Below are 20,352 nucleotides of genomic sequence, written 5' to 3' on the forward strand. Positions count from 1 at the left end.
GTCCCTATATTTATTAAATCAGTTAATTAATTTATTTTTGGCCACACCCCACAACATGCAGAACATCTCTGACCGAGAATCAAAGCCATGCCCCCTGCATTGGAAGGGTAGAGTCTTCACTGGACCACCAGTGAAATCTGTCTGTATATTATCACTACCCTGTCTGTATATTAACTTGATATTTCAAGCAATGGTTAGCTTTGGCTTTTTCTTGGATATGTCATAAGTCTTCTTTCTTCTGTTCTGGGTTATTCCAGAATTCCTTTTCTAACCAGTCTCACCTCCCCAAATCCTCCAAGGTTAAATTTTGTCCCAGAATACTTCTAGAGAATTCCTCACTGGGTCCCACGGTAGTCTTATGCTGTAGTCAACTGTTTAGCATATGGTATGGACTGGAAAGTTAACTGTAGAAAGGGGGATGTTTCAGAACAAGACAGAATCTATCAAGCCATTGTTAAAAGCAGTTCTGACTTCATGTAAGAAGCCCATCTAAGACCTTGTAAAGTTTCTTGGTATGTTGAACATTCATAGAAATCCGAGCAACAGAGCACTCAAGAGTGTTGTATCGAGACATTAGCAAAATTATTTGTAGGTATGTTTTACATTTCAAGCATTTTTCCTTTTAGATGCATTTCGAACACAGAGGACATTTCTTTACAAAATTTTGTTCTTTTAACAAGTGTTCTCCAACACACTCTTTTTTGGCATTTCACCTTGGATTCGTACCCAATGCCGGGTATAAAGCCAACGAGTCCTTACTGGTCTTAATGGTCTTAGAAGTACTTTGAGTGCTGCTGGGGACGCAAAGCACCTTCATTATTGACTTTTCATCCAAGTTGCTTCTTTGGAGAAAGCTAGAAGAGCTACAGATATTTTTAACTGAACAGCTTGCTATGTAACAGGTGATGGAGAGGGACTAGCTCTCTAAACTAGGTATTACAGGCATCTTAAGAGAACTGAAAGGAAGAGATTTGTCCAAACAGAAATGCTATGCCCCCCCCTACTGAAGAATTTCTTCTTCTGTTGTATTTTGTTTTGCAAACAGACAAAAGGACCGGCAGAGCTCAGGAAGGTTTTGTGTTGCACAGAGGTTGGGGGCAAGAATTTGAAAGGGATCAGTGAATCAGATGTAATGTGGACTCTGTTGAGCCACCCAGTCTGTGTTTTGCTGACGGTCAGTATTCCAGTTATAAAAAGTTGCAGAGGCATTTCCGTCCGCTCCAAAGAACTTTATCCCTGTTTTTATTCTGACATACCTATTAGGACTTTGTTCACCAAGCAGAAGGAATTATGGGAAATGGAAATTCAATGGCATGTTTTGATTAAAGAGCTACGTGTGTATCTTCATGGAGAAATGAAAGAGCCGAGCAGAATCCTATGTTTTCCTTTCAGGTAACCAAAATTGCCTGATTCATTCCCACTAGCAGTGATTTAGTTAAACCAGAAAACAAAGTAGCATAAAATGAGACCGCTTATGTACAAAGCGGATTTTAAATTTTAAAAAAAGAAGTCAGTGATGCTATGAATTTCTGTTATTCTAAAATCAAACTAAAACATAATCACCGAATAACTGTGCAGATGTATTCTCTGGGGGTAGGGATGATGGTTTAAGGAAGGAATGCTTAAAAGCCATATTTCTCCTTTGCCTTCCTTAGTATGGTAAGTATAGAGAATTGCACATCTTCAAGCCTAGCTGCTAATACTTTGCAACAGGCTCTGTTGGTCCCTTTCTGTATATTGTCGACATTTTCCTACAAATTGCAAGTAAGTGGAAAGTTTACAAGACAGGTGTTTTGTGGCAAATAATAGTCTTTTTTGTGATACTCCATTTCATCATGTTCTTAAATGTCAACTTCAATTTTTAAATTTCTTGGTCTAATTACCCATATCCCCACTAGGTAGATCTTCATCTTAATTCACATAATTTGTTAGAGAAATTTTCAGATGAAACTGACTTCCTTGATGGTAGAATGCTTGCCATTGTTTATGTTTAGATTTCAGCTTCTTTCTTGTAGGAAGACAGACACCTTCAGGCATGGAAGGGAGGAAGAAAACAGAATATCATGCTGCCTTGAAAAGGAACTTTATAGATTGAAAAACATCATTAGCATCCTTTTACATTTTAGTTCAGGTGTCTATATTTTATAAACCTATTTTCAGTGGGATTAACCTTTAATTGCCTAAATGTGTTTAAGAATGTGTCACGTAAGTCTCTCTTACTTAAGATATACTTTGAGTTTAGTAGATTTTCCTAAAGTTAAAGTCAAATTTAAAAGTCCTTGACTATAAGTCACCTTTAAATAAGATGCTTCTGTTAACCTAAAGTAACTCTGCAAGTCTGAGAAATGAAGGTTAGCCTCATTAATTTTGTAAAAATTTGCCAAACATCAAGAGACTTGAAACTGCCTAGAAGAACAATAAGATATTCAACAAAGTTGCTTGTTTAAAAGGCTAAACTGTAATCCATCAAAGAATTATCAAAAGGTGGTGTGTGCATATAAAACAGGCTATTTAAAGAAATTGACTTTGAACCTGAAAAGAAGAATGCTACTCATCAGAAACCAAAACTTCCAACAGAATGTTTTTGTACAGCCATTATGATAAGAACTAAATAGAGATTGTCTCCTTTATAACGAATATTGAGTTTATTAGAAACTTTTCAAAGAAAAGAGGTCACAAAGAAGTTAAAGTAGCAACTTTTCTGCCATAACCTAATCCCTAAATAGTCGGGCCATGTAACCTCCCAAGGAACTTGGTAGATCATCAGTTTTTCTCTGGGCCATCAAAATTGAAAATTTAGGAGAAACATGGATTGCATCTTTAGTTATCTCAAATGCATATTTTTATTTTCCAGAGTGATAACAATTTCCTTACTAAATAATTCTAGAGAACCATTCTAAGGAAGTGTCTTCTAAAGAAGTTTTACCTTTTCTTGTTGACATTCATTATTTTTAAAAAGGATAAGGCATAGAATTTGGAACTTGAAATACTGCTTGTATTGTTTGATCTTCAAAGATTTAGACTCGTTGTGACACCTGCATGCAAAAATGACTGAAATCTGTTTCATGCAAAGAAGGTGACTGGTCTATGGGAGGAAGAGCTGTTTCAAACAGAATAACTTGAGCTGCTTTTACTTTTCTCGATGACATACAAATTCTAGCCAAAGGAAAGCAGCTAGGTTATGAACGATGATTTGTTAAAAATGCCCATGTAATTTGTGAACCTCTCAAGAGGAAAAGTGACCATTGAATCGTTGTTGTGATTTTGATCACTCTAGCTATTGCTCCCCTTTCATCCATTGTTACATGGAATGTCAAACTTGGATTTTTTAAATTATTTATTCATTTATTTGGCTGCAATGGGTCTCAGTTGCAGCACACAGGATCAAAGATCTTCATTGCAGCATGTGGGATCTAGTTCCCTGACCAAGGATTGAACCTGGGCTACCTGCATAGGGAGCTCAGAATCATAATAACTCCTCTAGGAGTTATCCTTTGCTTTTTGTCTCAGGGAAACCATTGTCTTTTAAAACTTACTCAACAACATTGAAAACAAAACAACTAAAAAGAAAAGCACTTGAGTATCTCGTTCAGTGGTAATATCCACTCAGGAATTTGTCATAATATTGAATTTTAGACTTTAAGGATGCATATTTTTTTGTGGCAGCCACCATTTATTATGGATGGTTCACGGCATGAGAAGTGGCACAAATCCAATGCTGTTTAGAGGATTACGGGGTATCAGTGGAACCACAGCCAGAACTGACTTTACTTACTTGTGGTCCCCCGTTTTCTCTCTCTCTCTCTCTCTCTCTCTCTTTTTCTTGGCAAACAAGAAGAAAATGATAAGAAAAAAATGCCATCATCAATGCAGTTACTTCTTTCTCAGAGAACAGTATACTATGTCAGACTATTTGAGGATATGGTTAAATTGAGTATAAAATGGTAGTGTTTTCTTGGAGATTACTTATAAAATATAGGAGATTAGAGCTGGCTTTTATAAAAGCAGTGATTTTTTTTTAGTATGTTTTAGCTTTATTAATAATTCATCTCATTAGAAACTGAAGTTACTTCTGTACTGTACTCCAAATTAAAGTGCATATTTAGTGCCCCTGTTGCTTGGACTATAATTTATTCAAGGCGTGCTTATTATGTAATGACTCTGATTTTTCAGTGTGACTTACAGAATCAATCTTATTTCTTTATAATCACAGCGTGCATATTATTAATATATTGTGTATTTTTAAAAATAATCCCCATGTTTTAAAAATGCCACTCATGGTCTTCTTTATATTAAAAAGACCTGTACATAGAAAACTATAAAACACTGATGAAAGAAATCAAAGAGGACACAAACAGATGGAGAAACATACCGTGTTCATGGATTGGAAGAATCAATATTGTCAAAATGGCTATTCTACCCAAAGCAATCTATAGATTCAATGCAATCCCTATCAAGCTACCAACGGTATTTTTCACAGAACTAGAACAAATAATTTCACAATTTGTATGGAAATACAAAAAACCTCGAATAGCCAAAGTAATCTTGAGAAAGAAGAATGGAACTGGAGGAATCAACCTGCCTGACTTCAGACTCTACTACAAAGCCACAGTCATCAAGACAGTATGGTACTGGCACAAAGACAGAAATATAGATCAATGGAACAGAATAGAAAGCCCAGAGATAAATCCACGAACCTATGGACACCTCATCTTTGACAAAGGAGGCAAGGATATACAATGGAAAAAAGACAATCTCTTTAACAAGTGGTGCTGGGAAAACTGGTCAACCACTTGTAAAAGAATGAAACTAGAACACTTTCTAACACCATACACAAAAATAAACTCAAAATGGATTAAAGATCTAAATGTAAGACCAGAAACTATAAAACTCCTAGAGGAGAACATAGGCAAAACACTCTCCGACATAAATCACAGCAAGATCTTCTATGACCCACCTCCCAGAATATTGGAAATAAAAGCAAAAATAAACAAATGGGACCTAATGAAAATTAAAAGCTTTTGCACAACAAAGGAAACTATAAGTAAGGTGAAAAGACAGCCCTCAGATTGGGAGAAAATAATAACAAATGAGGAAACAGACAAAGGATTAATCTCAAAAATATACAAGCAACTCCTGAAGCTCAATTCCAGAAAAATAAACGACCCAATCAAAAAATGGGCCAAAGAACTAAACAGACATTTCTCCAAAGAAGACATACAGATGGCTAACAAACACATGAAAAGATGCTCAACATCACTCATCATCAGAGAAATGCAAATCAAAACCACAATGAGGTACCATTACACGCCAGTCAGGATGGCTGCTATCCAAAAGTCTACAAGCAATAAATGCTGGAGAGGGTGTGGAGAAAAGGGAACCCTCTTACACTGTTGGTGGGAATGCAAACTAGTACAGCCACTATGGAAAACAGTGTGGAGATTTCTTAAAAAACTGGAAATAGAACTGCCATATGACCCAGCAATACCACTTCTAGGCATACACACTGAGGAATCCAGATCTGAAAGAGACACGTGCACCCCAATGTTCATCGCAGCACTGTTTATAATAGCCAGGACATGGAAGCAACCCAGATGCCCATCAACAGATGAATGGATAAGGAAGCTGTGGTACATATACACCATGGAATATTACTCAGCCGTTAAAAAGAATTCATTTGAATCAGTTCTAATGAGATGGATGAAACTGGAGCCCATTATACAGAGTGAAGTAAGCCAGAAAGATAAAGAACATTACAGTATACTAACACATATATACGGAATTTAGATAGATGGTGGCGATAACCCTATATGCAAAACAGAAAAAGAGACACAGAAGTACAGAACAGACGTTTGAACTCTGGGGGAGAACGTGAGGGTGGGATGTTTTGAAAGAACAGCATGTATACTATCTATGGTGAAACGGACCACCAGCCCAGGTGGGATACATGAGTCAGGTGCTCGGGCCTGGTGCACTGGGAGGACCCTGAGGAGTCGGGTGGGGAGGGAGGTGGGAGGGGGGATCGGGATGGGGAATACGTGTAACTCTATGGCTGATTCATGTCAATGTATGACAAAACCCACTGAAATGTTGTAAAGTGATTGGCCTCCAACTAATAAAATAATATTTAAAAAAAAAAAAAAAAAAAAAAAAGAAGTACGTAGAACAAAGCTTCTTGTAATAAATACTTTTGGTTCTGGAAAAAAAAAAAAAAAAAGAAAAAAAAAAAAAAAATAAAAGGTCTCACCCCAGGGGCTCCAGCAAAGGGGAAATGCCAAGTCTTTTTTAAAAACTAGAATGGCATTTAAATTTTAACACCCGAATCCTACTGCACACCAGCATGGTGTACACACATACTGTCCCTCAATTCTTCAAACCAGTTTCATGCGTGTCAATGAACAGATCTTTCGTCTGTGCCTCTGTTGACATATCTCTGTTGAGTGGATGGGTTTCAGTCTACCTGGAGACCACGTCTCTCAATAAGAGACTTTAGTCCACAAACCTCCCTCCCTTATAAAGATAATATGTCCTAGAAACACCTTGCCAAACAAATTTGCCCTAAAAAAAGCTCCTTCACAAATATTCATCCTTAACAAAGGTGCTGGGTGAGGAACTGTTGAGCTGATCCAGATGTGACTCTTTGCGTAGACACTGCTACCTCTGTGAAGGCACCATCAGTGCCAAGCTCCCGTGCCCCATTCATCCTGAAGCACCACCCCTCGCCTGTCCCCACACAATCTATCAGTGTCCTGTTCATCCTTCACTGCTCAGATCCAAAGCTGGCTGCTGCGAGGACTTCCCTGGAGGTCCAGTGGTTAGGATGCTGAGCTTCCAGTGCAGGGGACATGGGTGTTCAGTCCCTGGTTGGGGAATTAGGGTCCCGCATGCTGTGTGGTACAGCCCAAAAAAATAATAAATAACTAAATTAAATTAAATAAAAAATTATTTTATAAAAAGAAAAAAGTGTATTCTAGGGTAAAGATTTAATAAAATTAAAAATTAAAAAGATGGCTGCCACTTCACTGGATCTTCAGTGGTCCCCTTTCTCCCTTCAGATATAATTATTCAGAGCTTTGGTTTAGCCCATCTTGTTATATATTGTTTTACTTGACTGTTGGTTATTGCAAGTCTTTCCTCCCAATTTTGAACTCCTGGAGATTAGGGATCTTGTTACCTTCATCTCTGTATTCACCTTAAATGGCAGACAAGGAATCATTTGGTTAATTTTTGTGGAGTATGGGCCATTGGGGGAAAAGTGGAAATCTCTCTGCATCTCAAGACACAATGGGTGCTTCTTAGGATGCCCCCCAAGAATTTCGGGCAGCAGAGGTCTCACTGTCAGTGTGACCAAGCAGCTTACACTATGTGGCCTTCTGTATCGCCACATGTAACTATAGGGAACTACAGAAGAAACATGAGGAAGTGAGTACATGAAAGTATTTGGATCATTGTGGCTTCCCTGGTGGCTCAGGCGGTGAAGAATCTACCTGCAGTGCGGGAGACCGGGTTCGATCCCTGGGTGGGGGAGATCCCCTGGAGACGGGAATGGCAACCCACTCCAGTATTCTTGCCTGGAAAATCCCATGGACAGAGGAGCCTGGCGGGCTACAGTCCATGAGGTTGCAAAGAGTCATACATGACTTAGCCACTAAACAACAACAGCAGGTGATGATCATTAAGTAAGATGATATATCACAAACATTCTGAACTCTGGATTTGGAAACAGTAGTAGTGAGAATATTAGTTGACTGCTAACTCTGTTCATACTGAGTTACTCTGTTAAGTAAGTCGACTACCTACTCTGTAGTTACTACTTATTCAGAATACAGGACCAAGCAGGTACACGGATTCACACATACACACAAAACAAATTCATGTGATACCATTCACTAGTATTGCTGGACCGAAGGAAGAGGGTACAATCCCCACCTTTGTCTTTTGTTTCTTCATATTAAGAGTCATGCAAAGAATATAAAAAAGAATGTATGTATAACTGAGTCACTTTGCTGTAATGAAAAATTAAAGCAACATCGTAAATCAACTATGTATCAATTAACAATATTTTTTTTAAAAGTCATCCTATCCACTTTCTCATTGAAGCAGGTTATAGTTGGTTGTTAGGTGCTGAAACCAAGTTTCTTTATGCTCATTCTTAGTGGTCCCCAAATTTGAGGAGACTTCATGCATACATAGCGAATACTAGCCCAGCACTGTTCTCTAATGTTGAGGAGCTGGTTGGAATTTGTCCATGTCTCCTGCAGCTGCTCACACCACTGTTGTGTGAGAGGCCGCATAGTGCCGTAGAGCACACACTCTGGGGATCTGTGGCATCCTAGCCCTGACTGCAGCTTTTACTCCTTAGACCAGTGACAAGGCTGCAAGCTATCTCTCTGTTTGCTTAGCTCTTACTAAGATGCATGACATGCTGTACGCTTCCCTATGTGGTCTATGACTCCTATCACTTGTCCCTCATGAACCCAGCTAATAAATAAAAAGATGGCCTCACATTCCTTTTTTTCATTATCTGGTTTGATTGGAAAAAGTCAATTCTAACCATCCATTGATATCAGTGACATAGTAAAAAAACAAAACAAAAAAAAAAAAAAGGAAGGAAGCAAATTGGAAAAATTAAGTAAAGGTAACTTTAACCATAAAGGCTTAAAAGACTAAATTTAACCTAATGGTCTTTTACCTGGACAGTTGACTCAATCTCCTGCCTGCCTGGTTGTTCAAGTTTTCTTGCTTCCTGTCTTTCTCTTTCCTCCTCTCTCTGCTGCACTGTGTAATATTTCAAATAAACAGAAAAGGGTTTGAGACAGGATTCCGCGTGGATGGCTGGAGGAGTCACCGGACAACCTACGTGACTGTGGACACCCAAGGAGCTCCAGGAGGAAGAGGTTGCAGAGCCAAGGGCTTTTGTTAAGAGTTTCGTTCTATGTGTAATAGGAAGTCTTTGAGTGTGGTCGAATTTATGTTTTTGAAAGGCCTCTCTGGGTGTCACAAAGAGTGGAAGTGACAGATGAGTTAGAGGCTCCAGCTGTAATTCAACCCGGATAATGGCTGGTGATAAGGTGTTTGCCATGGGTGTGATGAGAAATGGTCATGTTGGAGATTTATTTTGAAAGTAGAGCTGACGGAACTTTCAGATAGTCTCCTTTTAGACTAAGACAAGGGTCAAGCTCAACTCCTAGACTTGTAGTCAGAGCATTTGGGTGGAGGGTGAAATTGTTCACCATGGTGTTTGTCCTTGGTTGGAGCTGTGAGTACTCCTTGGTTGGAAGGAGTACATCAAGAGTTGGCTTTGGCATCTGTTTAGTTTGAGTTGCCCATTGGATGTCCAAATGGAGGTGTCACATAGGCAATTGGATATAGGAGTTTAGATCTCCAGGGAATAGTCAAAGTTTATATATACTTTTTCAACATTCATCTTTGTGTAGGTGCTTTTTAAAACCTTGGGGACGGTTGAAATCACCTTAAAGTGAGAATAGAGAGAAGTGAAGATCCTGGTCAGAACTCCAATGCATCTTACAGAATTGGAGATGGAGTGGCCAGGGGAATAGAATGAACCAGGGGACTGTTCCATGTAATTAAATTCATTTGGAGTGTGTTAAGTCCTGATTGTAGATTTTGTTGGCTGTACTTCGTGTTTGATTTTTTTTTTTTTTTTTTTTTTGATGTGTGATGAATTGAGACTGTGGAATTTTTGTTTTCATCTCTCACTTTGCTCTTGCACAAACTCACCCTGAGTCCAGTCTCAGCTTACTCCATGGTGTCAAGTGCAACCTGGAGGCTGTGTCTACTTCCTCTGACTTTGAACAGAACTTGAAGTTCGGATTGTCCCTGACAGCTTCCTGTCCAGATGGCAGATTACATTAAGGTAATTTCTGGACCACAGAGATGTTTATCTTATTTTTGAGTCTGGCTAGGTTTTCTCTCTCTCTCTCTCTCTTTTTTTTTAAAAAAAAAAACTCTTTATTTTGGCTGTGCTGGGTGCTTCTTGCTGAGTGTGGGCTTTCTCCAGTTGCAGTGGCTTCCCCTGTTGCAAAGCACTGGTTCTGGGCATACGAGCTTCAGTAGTTGTGGTTGGGCAGACTTAGTTGCTCCTCAGCATGTGGAATCTTCCCGGATCAGGGATTGAACCCATGTTCCCTGCCATTGGCAGATGGATTCTTAATCACTGAACCACCAGAGGAGTCCTGTTTCTTTCTTTTTCAAAATGCTTTATAATTTTATTATCCTTGCAGCCTCTTTGGAGCAAGGTGGTCCCCCAAAAACATAACTTGGCTGTGCCATGCCATTTTATCTTGTCTCCTTCATACCTTGAAGGGCTTCTCTTTGTTCTTGATTTTTTATATCTCTCTTTTTTAAAACATTGGATTTTTTTTAGATGAAAAATTCACATTTAATAGATTTTTCATCATTCTTGTTTAGGTGTATGTTTTTTTGTCTTTGTTTCAATTACTTACATCCGTTGTTTTAATTCATTTTAATGACTCTGGAAGTCAGATGTCTAAGTTACTGTTTTTAAAATAGGGCTATTAATGTATTAACCTAAAACCTGAGTACTTTGGGGGCTTTTAGGCAAAAAGCCTAAAAGATGATTCCCACTAGTCTGCTTATTGTATATACTTATCAGGACAAGATAAGGATATGGTTTTAACCTAACTCAATTTATTGTAGTTAACAAATGCAGACTGGGAATTTGTTAAATTGGGAATAAATAGTGTGTACACTGGATCTTGCCTGGATATCCTCTTGGTTAATGTAGTGAAAATCCTTTAATACCTGCCTGTGTATTTATGAGGTAAATCAAATATGCAAAATCTTTATCTCTGTAAACTTTAAAGGTATCCCAACTCTTCATAAGGGTACATAAGAGCTGGACTAAATGTCTTAGTGTCATTTACAAAAGTGGGGTTAAGGGTAATGCCCCCAGGCAGAAGACTCTTGCACCTAAAATGGTTTCAAATAAATCAGTGTGGCGCATCCATGAGATGGCCATAGTATTACAGTGTGTGACCATTCAGCCCATGCACTTTGATGTAATTAATGAGAATGGTGAAATAGAAGTGTAATCATTTCTCCAAGAGGAAATGTCAACCCATTAATGAGGCTAAGGCTTACCATTGCCAGGTGAAGTAGCAAATTATTCCCCAGCTCTTCGGATTGCTGACGTTGTGTGTTCACAGAGGTAGATGTTCATTTCAGACTATGATAGAGGGAAGAGGAATACTTCTGAAGAAGATTTTTTTTCTTTGGTTCTTTTAAACCAATGACAGCAGTTTGAAATGACTGCAATTCTAGGCATTATAAAAAAATGTTAGTAAGCATAAAATATAATTTATAAATAAAAATGAGTAATTGACATTTAAAAGAGGATTTTCAGGTATTTATGCATTTGTGTAAAAACAAATAATCTTGAAATAGCCCTTTACTATTGTTATAATGATTCATTGAAATCATAGCCCACTTTTAAAATTATATGTTATAGATTACTTGCCCGTGTTTTTCTTGTGACTCTCTGTGGTAGATCAGAGTAAGTTGAACTAGAACTATCTGTTTAGGTTGTTGGAAGGATGCTTTCATGCTACTAGAGCCGCTTTTTAAGTTTATATAATAATTCTTCAGAAAGTTGAAAACTGGCCTACTGAGACCATAAAAAGATGGAGGCCGTGTTTTTCCCCAGGTTATATGGTGATGTTTACCAACTAATAACCCATTGACTGAATTTATGTTAGAATTTGTTCATTGCTTTTACTATTTAACTTCCATTGGCAGCTGAGGGATTTTATGTAATTACTTTGAACAACTTCATTGGCTTTGTGAAAGACATGGTAAGACTGATGACATTTTTATGGAATCCACTGTATATTAAAGACAATACATACACGTCAGTTTGTTCATGTTCAAAAAAACATAGACAGCCTTGAATAAAGATGTGATGTTGTGGGTTTTGGTGTTGCTTTTGTTAAGATTTTTATAGCTTGCTTTCTGTAGAAAGTCCATCTTTGCTCTTTACAGAGTTCTTTCCAGGAGCTGGTGACCCAGTATATGTTTTGGGAGAATTTAGCATTAATAATTAGGAATTCGGCTTTTAAGTTGTGAGTTACATATTATGGCAGATTTCCGAGAACTATTTTAAATACATTGTCATTTGTTCACATGTGACAGGCATCTTTTCCTCCTAAAAGTGTGTAAAGGAATAAATATTTTTTTTAATTTGTTTTAAGTGTTTAGGATAAAAATATTGCCCTGTTTGTTTTGTAACTTTACTATCAGCAAATACTTTAGGATTTAGCAGTTTAATAGTTCCATGGACTTTAATTTCCATTAATGTAATATCTTGTCATAACAGTAGAGCTAAGTTGCCTGATGAACATCATGTTCTGTGTGCCTCTTTCTTTTCTTCAAATTTCATTTTGTTACTTGGTGTGCCCGTGTCTTAGTAAGTTGGGCTTTCTGGGGACATTTTTTTTTCTGACCTCTTTGGCCCATTTTGAGGCCACAGTGTCGAAACTCATGTAGACAACAAGATTAATTTAATCTTGTTTTTTCCTTTGTAGTGGTGCACTTGAAAACTCCAGGTGGCAAGAACTTCTTTTTTTCAGTAAAGTTTGTTAGGAGAACTGTTTTCTTTTAAAAATAACAAAAACCTGTCGTTAAACTTAGGAATTGCAGTTCCTTCTTTGTTGACATGAGTAGCCTGAAATATGAAGCTAACTAAATTGCATCAAATTTCAGAGACTAATAATCATACATTTGGGAAAAGAAGCTTCTACACAACCCGTGTTCTGTCAGAGTAATTTAATTAGAGGTAGTGATATTTCAATGTAATTTGTTAATGGGCACATTCTGGAAGAAAAAAAGAGAGAGAGAGAGAGAGGGAGAGTAATTCTGCCTGAACATTGATCATTTTATATATTTTTAGCTGGATTCTGTCAAAAGAAAGAGTTTTCATTGAATTTCATGGCACAGAGATGCCTGGAGGAAGAATATCAATGAAGTGAAAAACAGCTTAAAATTTTTGAGTTATTAGAATGCATATAAGGGAGAATGTAATAATCTTACTGCTTTTCCAAAAGTTTAATATATGAAATTGTATGCATGGGCATTATTGGACAACTGAAAATCTAAATTTCATATTTTGAATGTCATATCATCCCTACTGCTTGTTTTGATTTTTTTTCAATTTCATATCCAAGAAGAGTATCATAGTTCTTTATTCTATTTTTTATTTGTGACAACTTGTATACAGATGTTAGTTAAATATTACATGACTTGCCCTGGAAAGGAAACAAAATAACAGCTTCTGTAGATTTTATAATACTTTGGAGAACATTATAATAAAACCTCTTTCTTTTGCTGGAGAAATCTGGAATAAGAAATATTTTAATCATGTTAATTTGACCTAAAATAGCTTTTATTTTTGTTTATTTCATTTCATAGATATTTCATCTTAGTTCAACTACATTGAGAGGCTTTGAGTTCACTCCAGTTGATTCATTATCATGCAGGACAGGTTAGAGTGTGCTGCAGTAACAATTATTCCCAGTCTTCTGTGCCTAACACAACAAAATGTCAATTTCTTCTTCCTGCGAAGAAGTCCACTGTGGTAGCAGGTGACTCCAGGGCAATTCTCTGTAGATGGGCTCACTTATCCCCAGGGGTTCAATCCTGTTATCACCTACTTTTAGCATATTCTTTCATAATCACCATTGGAGGGAAAGAGAGCATCGGCTTTTTTTTTAATTTCTGCTGTAAAGCAAAGTGACCAAGTTATACATATTTATGTATTCTTCTTTATATTCTTTTCCATTATAGTTTATGCCAGGATATTGAATATAGTTCCCGTGTTATACAGTAGGACTTTGTTGTCCATCCATTCTATATGTAATAGAATTCAACTCCCAGCCTCAAACTTCTAGCTCATCCCTCTCCAATCTCCTTACCCCATGACATCCACAAGTCTGTTCTCTATGTCTGAGAGTCTATTTCTACTTTGTAGATAGGTTCATTTGTGTCATATTTTCTATTGTACATATAAGTGATATCATATGGTATTTGCCTTTCTCTTTCTGACTTAATTCACTTAGTATGATAATCTCTAGTTGCATTCATGTTGCTGCAGATGAAATTGTTTCATTCTTTTTTTATGGCTGAGTAATATTCCTTTGTCTATCTGTACCACATCTTTATCCACTCATCTGCTGATGGACAATTATATTGCTTCCATGTCTTGGCTATTGTGGATTGTGCTGCCATCACTTACTCCTTGGAAGGAAAGTTATGACCAACCTGGACAGCATATTAAAAAGCAGAGACATTACTTTGTCAACGAAGGTCCGTCTAGTCAAGGCTATGGTTTTTCCAGTAGTCATGTATGGGTGTGAGAGTTGGACTATAAAGAAAGCTGAGTGCCAAAGAATTGATGCTTTTGAACTGTGATGTTGGAGAAGACTCTTGAGAGTCCCTTGGATGGCAAGGAGATCCAGCCAGTCCATCCTAAAGATCAGTTCTGGGTGTTCCTTGGAGGGACTGATGCTGAAGCTGAAACTCCAATACTTTGGCCACCTGATGCAAAGAGCTGACTCATTTGAAAAGACCCTGATACTGGGAAAGATTGAAGGTGGGAGGAGAAGGGGACGACAGAGGATGAGATGGTTGGATGGCATCACCGACTCAATGGGCGTGAGTTTGGGTAAACTCCGGGAGTTGGTGATGGACAGGAAGGCGTGGCATGCTGTGTTTCATGGGGTCGCAAAGAGTTGGACACAACTGAGGAACTGAACTGAACTGAAGCATAGCAGTGCATGTATCTTTTGAATTATACTTTTGTGTGGGTATAGAGGGTATCAGCTTTTAAATACTGCTGGGAAGTCATGCATGTCACTTTAACCTACATGTTTTACTGACCAAAGTAAGCCATGTGGTCATGCCAAGGGTGAAGGGAATATGTTATCTTTCTGAATGTTTAGAAAGAAGAGAAAAACTGGAAATATTGGTCATCATTCACAATACCAACCTATACTTTTATATTAGAGCAGTATGGCAGAATAGATCACTATTTCCCAACCAGGTGTCAAGAATGAGATACAGATGTGCTGTAGACACTCGTGGTTGAGCTTTTTTATGGTATTAAAAATGCGAAGGCATTTTAATGATGTGTTTGTGTGCTGTCTGTTGCTCAGTCAGTTACTGAGCGACTCTTCACAGCCCCATGGACCATAGCCCGCCAGGCTGTCTGCCCATGGGATTTCCCAGGCAAGACTACTGGAATGGGTTGCCATTTCCTACTCTAGGAAATCTTCCTGACCCAGGGATCAAACCCAAGTCTTCTGAATCTCTTACTACCACTGAACCATCTGGGAATAGTTCAAGAAACTAACTCATGACAGTGAAAATTACATTTGAATGCTCTTTTATTTATTTATTTTTTTATTTTTTTGTTAAAACTTACTGAAATTTTTTATTATTTTTCCACTTTGGTAAGACTTGTATCGACCCAAGTCTCCGCATAGCATCTCCCCCGATTGATCAAGTACTCATCTGCAACTGGAGTGAACAGCAGAATCTCTTTTCTCACTGAATCCCCTCTGTTATCTGATCACTGTTTTTATATCCGTGTCTTTATCCTAAGTGAAAGTTTTATGCAGATGTTGCTTTTATTATTCTTTCTATTTAATTTCCTTGCATTTTTTGCTCATACTTTTTTCTGTTTAATTCTAAAAGAAAGGACTTCCCTCATGGTACAGTGGTTAAGACCACCCTCCAGTGTGAGGCATGCAGGTTCGATCCCTAGCCAGACAGCTTAAATCCTACATGCCTCCTGGCCAAAAAAAAATCAAAGCAGAAAGCAGAAACACTAGTATAACAAATTCATTAAAGACTTGAAAGATGGTCCACATCAAAAATCTTAAAATATATTAATTCTAAAAGAAAAGATATGTATAAATTTTATCTTTTTATCTTTTATAGTATACCAGAGAATTATTAATTTTTTTAGTTTTCTCAGTTCTTTTCTCTTTCCACCTTATTTTTCCCTCCTTCTTTTGCTTTTTTTTGTTGTTGTTGTTTATTTCTATTGGATTTTTAAATTAACAGAAAATCTTTCTCAATCAAAATCAATAGTTATTTTTGAGTGCTTTTTAAAAAATTGAAGTGTGTCTATTATGTTAAATTTGCATAGGTTTTTAAAAACAGATTCCTTAAAAATAAATTGGTATTTCTGTACATAAAATTTACTAAATTACTAAAGGGGACTATAAGTTGCAAAAATTGATTGTTTTCAAAATAATTTTTGATTATTCAGAACTATAAATAGTGACTATATTTTGAGCATTTTAAAGCCTATTAATTATTAAATTGAATGAAAATTAGTATTCAGTATTATCATGTAGATAATGATATATTTAATTTTCCTAGCTTTTCATATGCTTTATTTTTAAAAGTTTCAAAAATACAGAAGACCTGAAATATATATTTTCTAGTTGTAAAGTTTATAATACTCATTTGTATTATGTTAATTAGACAATATTATTACATTGTAGCATATGTCATATTATTACATAATATTACTTAAAGTTTATTTTTATGTATTATTTACAGGTAGATTTTCTGAAGCTATACCTGCCTGTAGTTTCTGTTGTGTTTAGATTTCATTTTCAGTTATGCTTACTGTCCCAGCTAGTGAAAAGTGAAAAGACTTCAATCATCAGAACCCCCTCAAATGTTTTCCCTCAAATTGGGATCCTTGTGTCCTTATAATTATTTTCACATTTGATCTAAAGGTTTAATTTCATGCAAAAATGATCAAGTGAAGCTACATGCAGGACTCACTTTGAGGGCACCATACCCCAAAACACTTAATTTAAGCCATAGAAATTTTGGATTCTCTTAAGCAGAAAGTAAGGAAATTCCTTTATGAGACTGAATGTAGCACGCTAGCATCAAGCTCTAAAAGCCATTTATAAGATTTTACACATAATGCTTTAAGCCAGAATGCCTGACACAAAGGGAGAATTTATGTTACCAGTCTGTCTATGCATCGTCAATGCTATATCAGAAACCAGGGAAGTGGAAGAAATAGAAAAGGAGCCATTTTTGAATAATACACTCAGGAGAGGTAGTGATGGCATGTCATACTTCATAGTGACAGCACTCATCAAAAAGATTATTAGATCAAAAATTATCATTGCATGTTGGTGACTTGAAGGAATTAATAAGTATGTTGGTTCATATTTATTAATGAACTTTGGGCCTCCCTGGTGGTTCAGACGTTACATAGTCTATCTACCTGCAATGCAGGAGACCCGATCCCTAGGTTGGGAAGATCCCCTGGATAAGGGAATGGCTATCCACTCTAGTATTCTTGCCTGGAGAATTCCATGGACAGAGGGACCTGGTGGGCTACAGTCCATGGAGTAGCAAAGAGTTGGACACAACTGACTGACTAATGCAAACACTGAAATATGTTGGTTCATAGCAGTCATTAGAATCCTTGAAGAGCATTATTTATTTTGGGGAAAAAAAAGCAAAACAAACTTTTATAAATCAAACATTTGAGGAGATAAAGGGACACTGCAAAGGAAAATTTTAGGCAAATGTTGCATGAGGCTGATGTTCTGGCCCTAAGGTGCAAGGACTGTAAATGACATGAAGACATAAACATTAGGAGTTTAATCTGAGAGTCCATGATCGGTGTAGGTTTTACTCACCTAGAAGCTCTTGTATATATAAGTTTGCTCATAAATCTTAGCTCCACATAAATTGATACTATGAAAATAAATGACAACAGCTTTATGCAAAGATCAAGGATTAGAAAACCGTCTTTGCTGATCTATACCAAAGTGCACAAGCGGTTCAAAGGACACTTATTTTTTTTTTTGCAAGAATTTATTGACTAATAGAAAAATGGATTGTGAGTGTGTTTGAATTGCTCACTTCAGATTTGTTGAAGGAGAGTAATTCGCTTGAAAAAAATAGCCTATTTAACTGACATTTTGCAGCACCTGAATGAACTTAATTGAAAATCACAAAGGCCGTGTAAATATTACACATACTCACAGAGCTTATGGATTTGAAGCAAAGTTCAGCTTTGGAAAAAGGATAAAAATGATATATTTGTGATATTTAGTTGGTGTTACATTTTAAATCGTAAGGAAAATTATTGACTGTTAGAACAATACTTATCTATGCATGAAGTCGAATTTTATCATTATTTTTAAATACTTATGATAAAATATATGAAAAACTTTTGCATTTCCACAAGGAATTTCAACATTGTGTTTGTCAATTAAAGAAGGACCAGGAAATTTAGTCAATATATTCCTCATGGTTCATGACAAAAAATAGTTTTCTATCAATTGGAGAAAAACGAATGTACTCTATGCTACCCATTTGCTACCACTAACTTCTGTGAATAGTTTTCCTTAATGGAAATTATCAAGCATTTGATTTCTCAGTCTTAAAACATTATGAAAAGGCATTTCATGCAAATAAGCTGAAACTTATTAAAGATTTTTTTTTCAGTTTTGTATAGAAGTTCTATGTGTATTTTATAGTATGCTTCCCAACTCTGTATTTCATTTTTCTTATTATAATTAGATGCTATGAAGAAAATGTGGGACTTTCCAGGCGGTCCAGCAGTAAAGACTTCACCTTCCAATACAGAGTATGGGTTTGCTCAGTGGTTGGGGTGCTAGGATCCCACATGCCTTGCAGCCAAAAAGCCAAAGCATAAAACCGAAGTAATATTGTAACAAATTCAATAAAGACTTTTAAAACAATCCACATTAAAAAAATATATTAAAAAAGAAAGAGAAAATGTACTGACTTTCTCTACCAAAGTCCATGTGGACATTTCCAGACTATCTCTAGTGTATCCCACTGTGCATGTGTGAAAAGGATTGGTGGACTCCAAGCGGCTCTAGGAATAATTGTTGCTGAAATTGAAACTCAGAAAGGATCTAAAGTAAGCAAAGAATATCTAAGCAGATTTATGAGCAAACCTGCAGTTGATAACCATTCTTCATTGGAATCTATAAAACAAAAACCATGAAATCCTTAGTGTTAAGATAATTCTTCCCTACCTTTCTCCCTATAACTTCTTCATTAATAAAGATCTAGTTCCTTAATAAATATTGCCCTATGCACATGGAAGCAGAACATCTGTTAACACTGTGAAACTGTTTCTGTTTTCCCAGTATGCTTTCAGAAATAGCAATTAATGTGGGAAAAAAAATACAATAAAAGTCAAAGGGGTATTTAGGCGGCACAAAATTCTTTTACAGTATTCTCTCATAATTGTTTCTAAATATGGTGATGCTTTACTTAGGCAAAAATTATAAACCATATGTGTATATTTTCACATTTTCATTCCTATGGTTAATGTGTGCTATTAAACTGCTAATATGTTTACTATATAAGATCTGTGGTTTCCTATTAATATTTTATAAGGATATTATGTTTTTATGGTTAACATTAATTTGAGGTATAGTTTTAAGAGTCAAAACTACTTTAAAATAATGATTTCAGTGGTGTTTAATTTTGTATTAATCATGTTAACAAAGTTCTATGTCGTCTAGAACACATTAACTACATATTACATATGGAAACTCTGCAGTGGCTCTAATAATACATTTCTTACTTAATACGATGATGTTTTTAGACACAAATATTTAATTCTGTGTAGAGTTGTTTTAAATTTGAATTATTCAGTGGATCAAGCTTGTTTTCTCAGTTGTCTAAAGCAGCTTATTTTCTTTTATCCTATATTTTGAAATTCTGGAGTTTCTACTTTAAGTTATTTGAGCACTCAAGAAAAGTTAATATTCTAATGTAAAGAAGATTGTCAGAAAAAAATATTTCAAATTGAGTTCCCTTTTTTAAAATAACAGAATTTCAAGTTTATTGCATGTAATAAAATATTATGACTTTCATGAAACACCAATTCTGTATCTCCACATATAGGATGTTTATGTAAAGTTATTGATTAAGTTATATTATCTGGCTCCTGCTAACATCATGTTGGAGTAATTCACTGGCACTCATGCTTGGCAGAGACTGAGGATATTGACAACTAACTACTCCTTTCAAATATCTTGATAATATAGCTGGTTAGACCATCCCCTTAGGGAAATATTTTTTAAATTATTAATATATTATTTTTTAGAAAAGTTCTAAATTTACAGAAAAATTGAGTGCGAAATACAGAGTTCATATCCACCCCACCTTGAAAGTTTTCCCTGTTACTAACATCTTGCATTAATGTAGCACATTTGCTGCAACCAGTAATGATACATTACTGAAGTCCTCAATGTCCTCTAGGATTCACCCTTATTTGTTGCTTAGGCT

The 20,352-nt window shown here is 36.3% G+C and overlaps 1 protein-coding gene across 2 annotated transcripts in view; it reads left to right on the plus strand.

Annotated features, from left to right (window-relative positions):
* The window catches only part of CDH2 (cadherin 2), a 253,633-nt gene that overhangs the window by 160,554 nt on the left and 72,727 nt on the right, over window positions 1-20,352 (plus strand). The window contains exon 1 of one of the 2 annotated variants that reach the window (XM_065932406.1): window positions 1,339-1,392. The exons of the other annotated variant lie outside the window; for it this stretch is intronic. The gene's annotated coding sequence lies outside the window, so the exon portion shown is untranslated. Of the gene's footprint in view, window positions 1-1,338; window positions 1,393-20,352 lie in introns of those variants that run through there. 2 annotated transcript variants of the gene reach the window in all.

The sequence above is a fragment of the Muntiacus reevesi genome, chromosome 4 (genome assembly GCF_963930625.1).
Source record: "Muntiacus reevesi chromosome 4, mMunRee1.1, whole genome shotgun sequence".
NCBI classification, from domain to species: domain Eukaryota; kingdom Metazoa; phylum Chordata; class Mammalia; order Artiodactyla; family Cervidae; genus Muntiacus; species Muntiacus reevesi.